This window comes from Canis aureus, chromosome 23 (assembly GCF_053574225.1).
Source record: "Canis aureus isolate CA01 chromosome 23, VMU_Caureus_v.1.0, whole genome shotgun sequence".
NCBI lineage: Eukaryota > Metazoa > Chordata > Mammalia > Carnivora > Canidae > Canis > Canis aureus.
The window spans coordinates 49181376-49195294 of NC_135633.1; the positions used below are offsets into that span (position 1 = coordinate 49181376).

A 13919-nucleotide genomic window follows, 5' to 3' on the forward strand; every position below is an offset into this window, starting at 1 on the left:
TGCATAGATCAGTTTGCCTACATTTATATTTCATAAAATTGGATTAGTACACACTTTATTGAGTCTTGCTTCTTTCATTTAACATTTTATTTTTGAGGTTTAATATAATGTTGCTGTATTGCAGCCTTTCAATATACCATAATTTATTTATCCATTCAACCACTGGTAAATATTTGGATAGTTTTCAGTTTTGAGCTATTGCAAATAGGGGTATTATAAACACTCTAGTACATATTTAAGCGTGTTCATGTAGTCTGTATGTGCATGTGTGTATACAGTTGATCCTTGAACAACGCAGACCTGAACTGTGTAAGTCCACTCACACGTTGAATTTTTTCCAGTAAATACAGTACAATGGTATAAATGTACTTTCTCTTTTTTATGATTTTCCTAATAATATTTTCTTTTCTCTAGATTAGTTTATTTTAAAAATAAAGTAAATAATACATAAAATGTATGTTAATTGACTATATCATTGGTAAGGCTTCTAGTCAATAGTAGGCTATTAGTAGTTCAGTTTTGGAGGAGTCAAAAGTTACACACTATTCTCAAATGCACTGGGCTCAAAGTCCCCAACCCACCTATTGTTCAATGGTTTATTGTCTATATATTGATATATATTATATATGTATATATAATATATGTAAATATACACACATACATTTAGGCATATTACATAGGTTAAATATTTGATAAGAAAATAGATACCCTATTGATAGTTTGTCGCATAGGAGAGTCTATATAAGAATTAATGAGGCTCTGGGATCCCTGGGTGGCGCAGCGGTTTAGCGCCTGCCTTTGGCCCAGGGCGCGGTCCTGGAGACCCGGGATCGAATCCCACATCGGGCTCCCGGTGCATGAAGCCTGCTTCTCCCTCTGCCTGTGTCTCTGCCTCTCTCTCTCTCTCTCTCTCTCTCTGTGACTATAATAAATAAATAAAAATTAAAAAAAAAGAATTAATGAGGCTCATTTAGAAGAGTGTCTGGCAAATGTGTAATAAGTGTTAGTTAATAGTGGTAGTTGTATTGTCAAATTACCAGAATAACTGTCAGTTAGTGTATAACAAAGACATTAAATATTTGAAACTCTAGGCATAAGTAGGCCTACATCAGAATCTTCTCTGTGTCATTTCCAAGATGAGTAGTGTTTAGGTACATTATTTAAAAATTGTCAATCTAATTTTCCTCATTATAAAATGTACAAAACATAGGTAATTGTGAATGCTTAAGAAGAAAATAAATATACGGGTGCCTGTGTAGCTCAGTAGGCTAATACACTCTTAATTTCAGTTCAGGTCGTTATCTCAAGGTCATGAGATCAGGTCCTAATGACCCAGGCATGAGACCAGCTTAAGATACTCTCCTTCCTCTCTGTCCCTCCCCGCACACCCACTCCTGTGCTATCTAGCACTCTCTCTTTAAAAGAAGAAGTAAATATAGGCTTAGCACAGCACCAAGTATGTTCAATAACGTTTGTAGCTATTAGTATATTATGTAATTAACAGAGCTGCTACTACTATTGTCCTTTATTTAACACCATGTCTTTGTAATGCACTGTATACATTTAAACAAAGGCAATGCTTAATATCTTAGCTTTTTCCCTGGATACAGAGATGTGTTGCCCAAGAAACCACTATCTCCTAGCAACTTCATGTTCCAATTCCCTTTTAACTTGGAAGTTTTTCAGATGTAATCCTGGATCTTTCTGAACTTCAGGATCAGCTGATAATATCCAGGTAACAGAGAGTTAATATAAAATAACTAGATTAAACAACAATCTTATCTCTCTGACTTTAAGAAGCATGAAAAACAAGGTAGCTTATCATGCTAAAATTAATACTGAGTATGTCTGAAGGTAGAGACTCAAAACACTCAGCATTCCTGAGAAGTACATCCCAGGGCTTGTATGCTAATTAAAATTCTGCCTGAACTTATATTTCAAATACTATATTTAAACTGAATTTCTTTGAAATGAAGAGACATAATTCTTTGTTTAACCAAAGCTCACTGTTGTATTTTCTCAAAGAAAAATCCATAATGTGATGTTCTTTAAAATAAATCCCTAGATTTTATTAAGGTAGTAAAAATACCAATATATGTGACAGTGGATTTTCTAAGACAAAGGGATTTTTTCTCTTATACACTAATAAAAAGTGAGGTATACATATTTCTGGAAGGAATTTGTATGGGAAAAATACTTCTAGAATAGATCTTATTTATACAGCTGCCAAATCTTCCCACCAGCTTTCTGTCTGACAGAAATGCAGCTATGCCTGGATAGGTTGATTTTTAATTAAATAGTCTGTATCTTTCAGCAAGTGAAAAATGAGCTAATAGCAGCATATTCATATGAAGATATCAGAGTTTTATTTCTAAAGTCTGCTACTAATAATGGGTTTATTTGTGTTAATCATGTCCACAGAGGTTAAGAAACAGATATTAAAGTACATGTAGGCACAGATATTCTGTATTAATAATGGCTTTCAAAAATGCATAGAACATTTTAAAATGTCATATTTAAGCCATCATCTCAAGTATGGATTTCCAAGTCCTTGCATATTAGTTTTACTTTAATTGATTTAACCCTATTTATTTTTTTTATTTAACCCTATTTAAAGACAATTATACAGAATGAAAAGATACTTCCATGTTTTAGGAGACATACGTTATATGTGTCATAATCTATTCTTAATTAATCCCTTGAGAATAGATCTATTTTTAAAAGTGTAGTGCCTATCTATAAATCAGTTTTTCCAATGTTAATGAAAAAAATTTACAAAGTGTATTTTCCTCTTACAATAGTAATACCCAATGACAACCATGTTTCTTTGTTTAATAATAAAACCTAAAAGTTCTTTTAATTCAGTTCATTACTACAAAAAAATAACAAAATAAAATATTTTCTATTTCATTAAGAATGATAATAAGGCTTACCAACAACTTTAACAAACAGATCTGCAAGTTAAATGAATATAACAAGCAGCCACATGCAGAAGAATACAACTGGACAATTCTCTTATATTGTACACAAAGATAAATTCAAAATGGATGAAAGATCTAAGTGTAGACAAGAATCCATAAAAATCCTAGAGGAGAACACAGGCAACAACCTTTTTGAACTTGGCCACAGCAACTTCTTGCAAGATACATCCACGAAGGTAAAAGAAACAAAAGCAAAAATGAACTATTGGGACTTCATCAAGATAAGAAGCTTTTGCACAGCAAAGGATACAGTCAACAAAACTCAAAGACAACCTACAGAATGGGAGACGATATTTGCAAATGACATATCAGATAAAGGGCTAGTATCCAAGATCTATAAAGAACTTATTAAACTCAACAGTAAAGAAACAAACAATCCAATAATGAAATGGGCAAAAAGACATGAACAGAAATCTCACAGAGGAAGACATAGACATGGCCAACACGCACATGAGAAAATGCTCCTCATCACTTGCCATCAGGGAAATTCAAATCAAAACCACAATGAGATACCACCTCACGCCAGTGAGAATGGGGAAAATTAACAAGACAGGAAACAACAAATGTTGGAGAGGATGTGGAGAAAGTGGGAACCCTCTTGCACCGTTGGTGGGAATGTGAGCTGGCTCAGCCACTCTGGAAAACTTTGTGGAGGTTCCTCAAAGAGTTAAAAATAGAGCTACCCTAGGACCCAGCAATTGCACTGCTGGGGATTTACTCCAAAGATACAGATGCAGTGAAAAGCTGAGATACCTGCCCTCCAATGTTTATGGCAGCAATGTCCACAATAGCCAAACTGTGGAAAGAGCCTCGGTGTCCATCGACAGATGACTGGATAAAGAAGATGTGTCTATATATACAATGGAATATTACTCAGCCATTAGAAAGGAGGAATATGCACCATTTGCTCCTGCATGGAGGCTATTTCTCCCTCTGCCTGTGTCTCTGCCTCTCTCTCTGTGTGTCTCTCATGAATAAATAAATAAAATCTTAAAAACAAATAAAAGATAAAATATATGTTGAAAATCTTATATTAGGAATGCATTTTGTGTATATTGAAAATATTAGGTATATATGTTGTAATGAATCCTTTAGCATTAGAATAATGTTTCAGATATTTTAGAAATGTAATATCAAAAATGGATTTATGTAAGCCAAAGGTATTCATCAGATAATGCCCTAGTCATTTCCTGTTCTGAGGAAATATTCATGAGATTAGAAAGTAGATTAACTTCTTATCTATCTTGTCCTGAACTAAATTGTGTGTGGTAATTTTTATCTGTAGGATCAACAAGTGTTCTCTGGATATCCTACAAGAGCAAATATTTGTTTATTTTAATTACAGATTTAGAATGTTCTTTCCATCACAAAATCTGAAATATGTAGGTTTAAAAAAATCATATCCTTAGAATTCAAGAAATGCTTTTAAGTTGAAAAGATATGATCCATTATCACACTCAGGTGTTAATTTTTGCCTCATCTGATACAGTCTTTAGTTGAAGGCCATCTGTCTGAGCCTTTACTCCTTCCCTCACTACCATGGCAATGTGTTTGTAGCTTCCCTTCATAGCACTCTGAATCTCAGCCATTAGAAATGACAAATACCCGCCATTTGCTTCAACATGGATGGAACTGGAGGGTATTATGCTGAGTGAAGTAAGTCAGTCGGTGAAGGACAAACATTATATGTTCTCATTCATTTGGGGAATATGAATAATAGTGAAAGGGAATAGAGGGGAAGGGAGAAGAAATGGGTAGGAAATATCAGAAAGGGAGACAGAACATGAGAGACTCCTAACTCTGGGAAACGAACTAGGGGTGGTGGAAGGGGAGGAGGACGGGGGGTGGGGGTGACTGGGTGACGGGCACTGAGGAGGGCACTTGACGGGATGAGCACTGGCTGTTATTCTGTATGTTGGCAAATTGAACACCAATAAAAAATAAATTTATTATTAAAAAAATCTTGGTGTTATTATGAGACATTAAGAATTCATGGATTTCTAAGAATTATTTCTTGATATTTGCCTTTCAGAATATCTTTTTTATGCTTTATTTTTTAAATTTGAATACAGTTGACACACAATGTTACATTAATTTCAAGTGTACAACATGGTGATTCAACTTTTCTATATGATGTACTATGCTCACCACAAGTGTGGTTACCATTTGTTACCATACAATGCTATTATAATATGATTAACTATATTCCATATGCTGTGTTTTTATTCCTTTAACTTATTCATTCTATAACTAGACGTCTATATCTCCCGCTCCCCTTCAACGATTTTGCCCATCCACATGCTCCCCCACTTTTGGCAACCATCAGTTTGTTCTCTGTATTTATAGCTCTGATTCTGCTTTTCCTTTGTTTGTTTATTTAGATTCCACATATGAATGAAATCATAAAGCATTTGTCTGTCTTAGTCTGACTTAGTTCACATAATACCCTGTAGGTTAATCCATTTTGTCATAAATGTCATGGTGTCATCTTTTTGTAAGGTGCATAATATCCAATTGTGTGTATATACCATGCCTTTCTTATCCATTTGTCTATCAATGGATACTTGTGTTGCTTCCATATCTTGGCTCTTGTAAATAATGCTGGAATAAATGTAAGTGTTCATGTGTCCTTTTAAATCAGTGTTTTTGCTTTCTTTGGGTAAATGCCCAGTACTGGTATTGTTGGATCATGTTATATTTCTATTTTTAATTTTCTGAAGACTGTTCGTACTTTTTTTTCACAGTGGCTATATCAATTTACATTTCCACCAGCAATGTGTAAGGATTTGTTTTTCTCCACATCCTCTCCAACATTTGTTATTTCTTGTTTTTTATTTTTTTTATTCTAACCACTTTGACAAGTGTCTACCATATTAAAAAAGTGAAGGATAAAAATCATAATCATCTCAATAGATTCAGCAAAAGCACAGGACATAATTCAACATCTGTTCATGATTAGAGACTCTTAATAAAGTGGATTTCAAAGGAACATACCTCAACATATACATAAAAAAACCAAAGCTAACATAATATTCAATGGTGGAAAACTGAGATATTTTCCCCTAAGATCAGAAACAAGATTAGGATTTCCATTCTACAACCTTTTTTCAACATAGTACAACTGGAAGTTGTAGCTAGAGGAATCACACAAGGAAAATAAATGAGGTATTCATATTGATAATGAAGAAGTTAAATTGTCACTATTTGCAGATGGCATTAAAATCTACAAGCCACACCAAAAAACTATCAGGATTGATAAATAAAATCAGTAAATTTTGTAATTCAGGAAACAAAGCTAATACTCAGAAATTGGTAGCATTGTATATACTAATAAAAACATAGCAGAAAGAGAAGTTAAGAAGACAACCCATTTACAGTATCACTAAACATAATAAAATACCTAAGAATATACTTAACCAATGAGGTGAAAGACCTATAATCTGAAAAATATAAAATGTCAGTCGGAGAAGGACAAACATTATATGTTCTCATTCATTTGGGGAATATGAATAATAGTGAAAGGGAATATAAGGGAAGGGAGAAGAAATGTGTGGGAAATATCAGAAAGGGAGACAGAACGTAAAGACTGCTAACTCTGGGAAACGAACTAGGGGTGGTAGAAGGGGAGGAGGGCGGGGGGTGGGAGTGAATGGGTGACGGGCACTGGGGTTTATTCTGTATGTTAGTAAATTGAACACCAATAAAAAATAAATTAAAAAAAATAAAATGTTAATGAAAGAAATTGAAAACAACACAAACAAATGGAAAGGCACTCCATGTTCATGGAATGCAAGAACAAATATTGTTAAAATGTCCATACTACCCAAAGCAATCTACAGATTCAGTGTAATCCTTATCAAAATACCAACAGCAATGTTTACAGAACTAAAACAAATATTCCTAGTTTGTATGGAACCAGAAAAGACTGAATAGCCAAAGCAATCTTGAGGAAAAACATACAAACAAAAACAACAAAAAACCTTGAGGTATCACAATTCCAGATTTCAAGATATACTACAAAAATATAATAATTAAAACAGGGTGATTCTGGTACAAAAATAGATCAATAGAATAGGATAGAGAGCCCAGAAACAAACCCACATTTATATGGTTAGTTAATCCTCAACAAAACAGGAAGGAATATCCAGTGGGAAAAACAACATCTTCAACAAATGGTGTTGAGAAAACTGGATGGCAACATGCAAATGAAAGAAAGTGGACCACTTTCTTAAACCATGCACAAAAACAAACTCAAAATTGATTAAAGATCTATATGTGAGACCTGAATCCATAAAAATTCTAGAAGAAAGTATAGGCAGTAATTTTCTTGACGTTAGCTATAGCAACATTTTTCTGGATATGTCTCCCAAGGAAGGAAAGGAAACAAAAGTAGAAATAATCCATTAGGAATAGATTCCTAAATGGTTGTGCATGGATGGCTCAGTCAGTTAATTGTCTGCTTTCAGTGTAGTCATGATCCCGAGGTCCTGGGATCAAGTCCTGTCTGCATTAGGGTCCCTGTTCAGCAGGGAGCCTTTTTCATCCTTTCCTCTGCTGCTGCCCTTGCTTATGTTCTCTTACTCTCTCTCTTTTTAAGATTTTATTTTATTTATTCATGAGAGACAGAGAGAGAGAGGCAGAGACACAGGCAGAGGGAGAAGCAGGCTCCATGCAGGGAGCCTGGTGTGGGACTCGATTCTGGTACTCTGGGATCCTGTCCCAAGCAGAAGGCAGACACGCAACTGCTGAATCACCCAGGCATTCCTCTTTCTCTCTCAAATGAATAAATAAATAAAATTTTTTGAAAGAAATACATCAAAATAGATAGCTTCTGCACAGCAAAGGAAACCATTAACAAAATAAAAAGGCAACCTACTGAAGGGGAGGAATTTGAAAATTATATACTCAATAAAGGGTTGCTATGTGAAATAAATAAGGAAATTGTACATATCAATACCAAAAGCACCCAAACATACAATTAAAAATGGGCAGAAGACTTATTAGACATTTTTCAAAGACATGCAGATGACCAAGAGACACATGAAAAGATGGTCAGTATCGCTAATCAGAATCTCTTCTTCTTTTATTTAATGTCTGTTTTGTCTCTAAGCAAAGGGAATATCACAGATATTATTGAACTTACAATAAAAATATTCATCAATAGTGAAAAGCAGAGCAAGATGAGGTTCTGGAATATTACGGAATTTTCTGTGTCAGAATTATTCAGATCAATATCAGTTTTATCTAATGGCCATATATTTAAAAACAAGATAACAAATACTTTTGCATGCTATGTCTATATAACTAGCAAATAAGACAAAGTAAATACACAGGGATAATTGAGTAAAAGAAAAATGAAACAAAAAAAACCCCACCAAATTTATCGGATGATAGTGAAACCCACAAATAGAATGAGGAAAGTTGATAAAAAGTGATAGGAGAAAAAATTAAGACATATATTAAAAATAGTTTTAAATTATCTAAATCCTATGTATGGAAGGTGTTCTTCAGAAGCACTTCAATTAGAGATAACACAAAAGTCATTTGTGATGCTTCCTGATCCAGAAGAGTTTCCGAGTATTTCTCAATAGGTAAAAGTATGTGAACTATGTCTGTAAGAGAAGTTACTAGAGTGTTTGAATGAGTTTTGATGGAATGAAGGAAATATTTAGTCACAATGTTCTTTGATTCTTTGCCTTTTTAAAATGCATGCAAGTTTAGAAGTAAAGGATCAGTCTGTTTCTGACGATGGGTGGTTTTGGTTTGGGTTTGGGTTTGTAGCTAAATATAAATTCAAGAAGGGTAGAAAGTCAGATACTAGAATTCGTATCAGAGTTCTCAAAATAATAGTCCTATGACTAAAGAGTCAGAATTTTAGAAAGTCTATTACAGAGTCCTTTATTATAAATACAGAAATGACATCAGAGAAAAACACGAGACTATATTTGCTAATGTGTCTTGCCTTTGACATGTAAGTACATACATCACAGCAGTAACAGCTATAACAAAACCACTACTAACACCCGAGTATTCTGATTCTGTCTCAAGAAGGGCTCTTCTCTTTCCACCAAGGCAGAGAGGGAGTAGAAAGAGTGTAACATGAAGTAGATTTGAACATTCTGACTTGCTATATGGTATTAAAACATTCAAAGGGTAGATCAAGGCCCAATTAAACACTCCTAAAACAAAGATCTTTACCTTCATTTTAATTACCTTGAAGAAAAAATGGAAAGAAATTGACTCTTGCAGCATCAGAAGCATATGATGCTACTTGGGAAGAAAATGGAGAAATTGTTGCATATTGGGCATAAACTCATTAGTTTTAAAAATTTAGAAAGCAGAGGGAAAGAGTGATACATCATCCTGTATTTCCTATATAAGTTATAATGACTATTAAAGAGTAGATCAAGGGAAATTTTCTTTATAGAAATATTTTACCATTTGTTTTGCGGTCTGTTCTCCTGGTTCTCCCACTGTCTTTTCTTTTTCATGAAGGGCAACAATCACATGTTGACAATAAAAATGAGTAGTTTTTTGTTTGCTTCCTGCTGATAAAGCTTTGGCATTGGAATAGACTCTTTTTTTTATTGACTTATTCATGAGAGACAGAGGGAGAGGGGAAGACAGAGGGAGAGGGGCTCCACCTCAGGAGCCTGGGATCACGACCTGAGCCAAAGGCAGACACTCAATGGACTGAGCCACCCAGGTGTTCCAGCATTGGAATAGACTTCATGTTATATTCATTTTCTATTTCAGACCAGGATGACAGTGCTTCCAATATAACTCTAAAAATATTTTGGATATCCTCTAGTGCATTTTAGGTGTTAGTTCATTTGACAAAGGATAAACCACAACTCTCTTCAAGATTCAGCTCTTCTGTACCTTGGGCTACCACTGTGACAATTGAGATAGAATACCCTGGAGCTTCTTAGGGGCACTATTATTTGATTGAGAGGATTTATGAGGTATATCCTTAATTTCCTTAGAGGGGCTTTTGTTTTATGGAAAGGTACTCAAAGATACTATCTTGAATTTTTTTTTTGGAAGTTTAATAAAATATTTTGTAGTTACACTCTAAGCTTCATCTTTAAGCCCTAGTTGTCTTGCCATACCCTAGATGTAATCTTTGCTCTAAGATAATTTCTAAAAAAAAAATAAAAAATAAAAAATAAATTAAAAAAAAGATAATTTCTTAATTTTAGTATCATCTGCCTGCTAAAGAGGCTGAGAAACTTCAAAATTGTGTTTTGACCCCTTTTTGTGTAACAGTTTTCCTTTGTTCTTTCTAAACAGTTTTTCACATGTCCTCTTGCATTTCCCTCTAAAGAGCAAGAAGAAAAAAGGACTACAGCAAAAGCTGACACTTCTCTAGTTGTAAATCTTACCTGGACCATCCACTTTATAGTTATATTTTCCACTTTCCATTTAGATGTAGGCAACGGAGTTGTTAAACCTTCCGCAACTATCTAACAAAGATCTCCTTTTCTCCAGTTTCCAATAATATATTCTTCACCTGGAGAGTTCTTATCTACAGCATGCTCAAAGTCCAAACCTCCACAGGTGGTATGTTTGAGCTACTCTAAGCTTTCACTATACTCTCCTCAAAGCCCATTGTCCATTCTAAGACCATTCTCCCATTTTAGATTGTAGTTTTGGCAGCGCTCAACTTCCAGATACAAACATTGATACTAGACAAATATTGCTGCATTAAAATCTATCCCATACTTTTTCTTTTTCTTTTTTTTCTATCCCATACTTTTTCATATTAAAACAACAAACATTTATTCATTCACCTTCTAAGGGTCAATATTCTAGGAGTGGGGACTTAGTGGAGTGGTTCTGTTCCAGGGTCTTTTATGGAGTTGCAATCAAGCTGTCAGGGCAGACAGCAGTCTTTGCATTTAAGGACTGGTGGATCTTCTTCCAAGTTCATTAGTGTGTTTCATGGCCAGAGGTTTCATTCTCTCATTATGCAGGCTTTTCAGTAGGGCTAGTAATGACACAGTTTCTCCATATTGAAAGATTAGATATAAGAGAAAGGTAGAGAAACTCCAAGATGGGAAGCCTCATTTTTTTTTTTAATAACCTAATCTTGGAGTGACATGCCTTTGTTTCCATTGTATTCTATTCATTAGAAGTGAGTCATCAAGTGTAGTCCATATTCAAGGGAAGGGAATGTGGAGCATAATTTGCTACTGTCTTTCTTTGGAATTTAAATATTGTTAAAGCAATTGCAAGTGGATTTCACATTGATGAGGATTTGATGGTGGTAATTGATTAGCCAATTGGTAATTTGTAGCCAATTTGTAACAAATTGGTAATTTGTTAGCCAAGCTGGAACTAAATGTTCCAGCATGCACTGGTGATGTTGAGATAATGTTGAGCCCAAATAAAATGGCAAAAGATTTATAAGGTGTAAGTAAAGTGTTAAATATTTTAATCGTCACTGATTGGCTATCTCAACTTGTTGGTGCGTGGCAGATTTCAGGCCTGAAATTCCTCTACTGAATTTCCTTCATTTTGTTCTCCAAGTCTTGGGCCAGGTATATGTAGAGTTCAGCAGGAAAGATTGCTAGCTTTCTCTATCATTCATCTAACGTTGTCAAGGTCATAGGCAGTGGGACCCTGGCACATGTCCAGTTTATCCTCCTCACTCTCTCCTCCTCCACACCAACCTTTTCTTCTTAACTAGCGGTCCTGTTGATTTAAAGCAATTACAGACTCATTAGCTGATACACAGTAGTATATTTTCATAGTTTTCTTTACCAGCTCCCACAATCATATAAAGTCCTATTCTTATAATAGTTCCTACCATTAGGGGTTCCACTTTCTAAATACAAGGGGTTCAACTTTCTGAATAAAACCTAAAATTTAGAGCAGGTTACTATTGCAATCTAATTACTCAAAAGTATTAGAAGATAGTTTCTAGGCATATAATGCTGTGCAGTGTTACAAATGAAGAAAATGCTATTAACCCAGGGTGCCTGGGTGGCTCAGATGGTTAAGTGTCTATCTCCAGCTGAGGTCATGAACTCCAGTCCTGGGATGGAGCCAAGCTCCAGGTCGGGCTCCCTGCTCAGCGAGGAGTCTGCTTCTTCCTCTCTCTCTCTCTGCCTCTCCCCCTGCTTGTGCTCTCTCTGTCTCTCTCAAATGAATAAATCTTTTTTTTTTTTTTAAAGAAAATGCTATTAACCCTCCAGACATAGGGACTCACATGTGGCTCCTTTTTCCTACACTAGTAAAAAATAGCTATGAGTCACTTGTACAGTGTTGTCTGTTTTGGGAGCAACAATTTGAAAAAAAAATGACATAAATTATATTATTTGGTCGCTTCACATGTAAGAGAAAAATCTCAAGGTGCCCATTCTTTTTTTTTTTTTAAGATTTTACTTATTTATTCATGAGAGACACAGAGAGAGGGGCAGAGAGAGAAACAGGCTCCATGCAGGTAGCCCAATGTGGGACTCGATCCTGAGACTCCAGGATCACACCCTGAGCCAAAGGCAGATGCTCAACCACTGAGCCACCCAGGTGTCCCAAGGTATGCACTCTTAGTTACACAAAATGAAATACAAAATGAAATCTAAATGATAAACCAAAAAGTCTCATCTCTCATCAGTACCATCTACTGTGTGTATTCAAACTCATCCAAACTGCCTCCTTTTTGTCATTCATGTTTGTTAAACACATTGCCCTCATATATGTTATTTCTTTTGCCTGAAAAAATCTTTGATTGGCCTTTTCATGGATACTACCTTCCAATATTTACCTTTGATTGGCCTTTTTATGGATACTACCTTCCAATATTTTAAGAAAACTATCATGAGGCTTTACTACCTGGGTTAGATTCCCTTCCTTTTTTCCATTCTCTAAAGTACACTCTCACAAGTATTTATTGCTTGTCTTTTATCTATTTGTCTTCCTTATTACATTGTTTGCTAAATTGAATGAATAAATTGAGTAACTTATGTGAAATTAACTATAAGGATGAAATATTAATTAACAGTATGACCCTGGAGTTCAGGCACCATAACTTACATAGTTAGAGACCACTGTGTTCATTTACTTCCTCTCTAAGAAAGTTACCACCACTCTAACGACAGCAGCTGAGCATTGTATGAATGATTCTCTCGGATGCTTAGAACATTTCAGTCATTCAGTAAGTATAAAAAGCAGAAAGCAATTTCAATATCAACTGCAATGACAATGGACAAATAGACAATAAACCAGTAACACTGCAAATGAAATAAAGTAAAATGTTCTTTAGGACATGAAATGTGACAGTTTCCTTTATTATCTCAAATGTATTGTGAAAGCTGTTGATATTTTGGTTTTGGTAAAATAGAAAGGTAGAGAAAGACACTAAAGGTAAAGAGAACCAAGAAATGTGTTTTGCTATAAATACTTAATAATTATTATGTGCAATTCTCCTTCTAATGCCAGACATTTTGTGATGTAGAGTTAGTTGCTGAAAATGGGTCTATGAGTAAGCACATAATATGGATTTTTCCTTTACAGAGTTACACTTGTGAAAAGGTGCATCTTTATACATAAAAGGTTCTATTTTTTTCAGACACCATAGATACTAGAACAGAAACAAGTGCAGCCTAATGAGGCAGTTGCTTACAGAGGATTTGGAGAAGCTATAGCCTAATTTTCTGTGCCTATTATTTGTCAAGGAGGTTATGAATGCAATTACTAAAAAAGTAATCATGTAGTAATTACATTTGGTATTAAGGATGGAATGAATAAGAGTTTTGTTTATTGTACTTAAAGACATGCCTTACTGGCAATTTTATACTCACTCTAAATCTACATTTACAAGTGTGTAAGAAATGATAATATTTGAGGGTACTAGAAGACCCCCAAATCCTCAGATAATTTATTATATGTTCACTGATGACTGATATTCTTTAATTATGCACAAAAAATTAATAT

The 13919-nt window shown here is 34.7% G+C and overlaps 1 long non-coding RNA gene across 1 annotated transcript in view; it reads left to right on the forward strand.

The window, feature by feature from the left end:
• Window positions 1-1647: 1647 nt before the first annotated feature.
• Window positions 1648-13919, forward strand: part of LOC144295517 (uncharacterized) — a 59029-nt gene continuing 46757 nt past the window's right edge. Inside the window, exon 1 of the long non-coding RNA XR_013362646.1 lies at window positions 1648-1735. This is a non-coding gene — a long non-coding RNA (uncharacterized LOC144295517). The remainder of the gene's footprint in view (window positions 1736-13919) is intronic.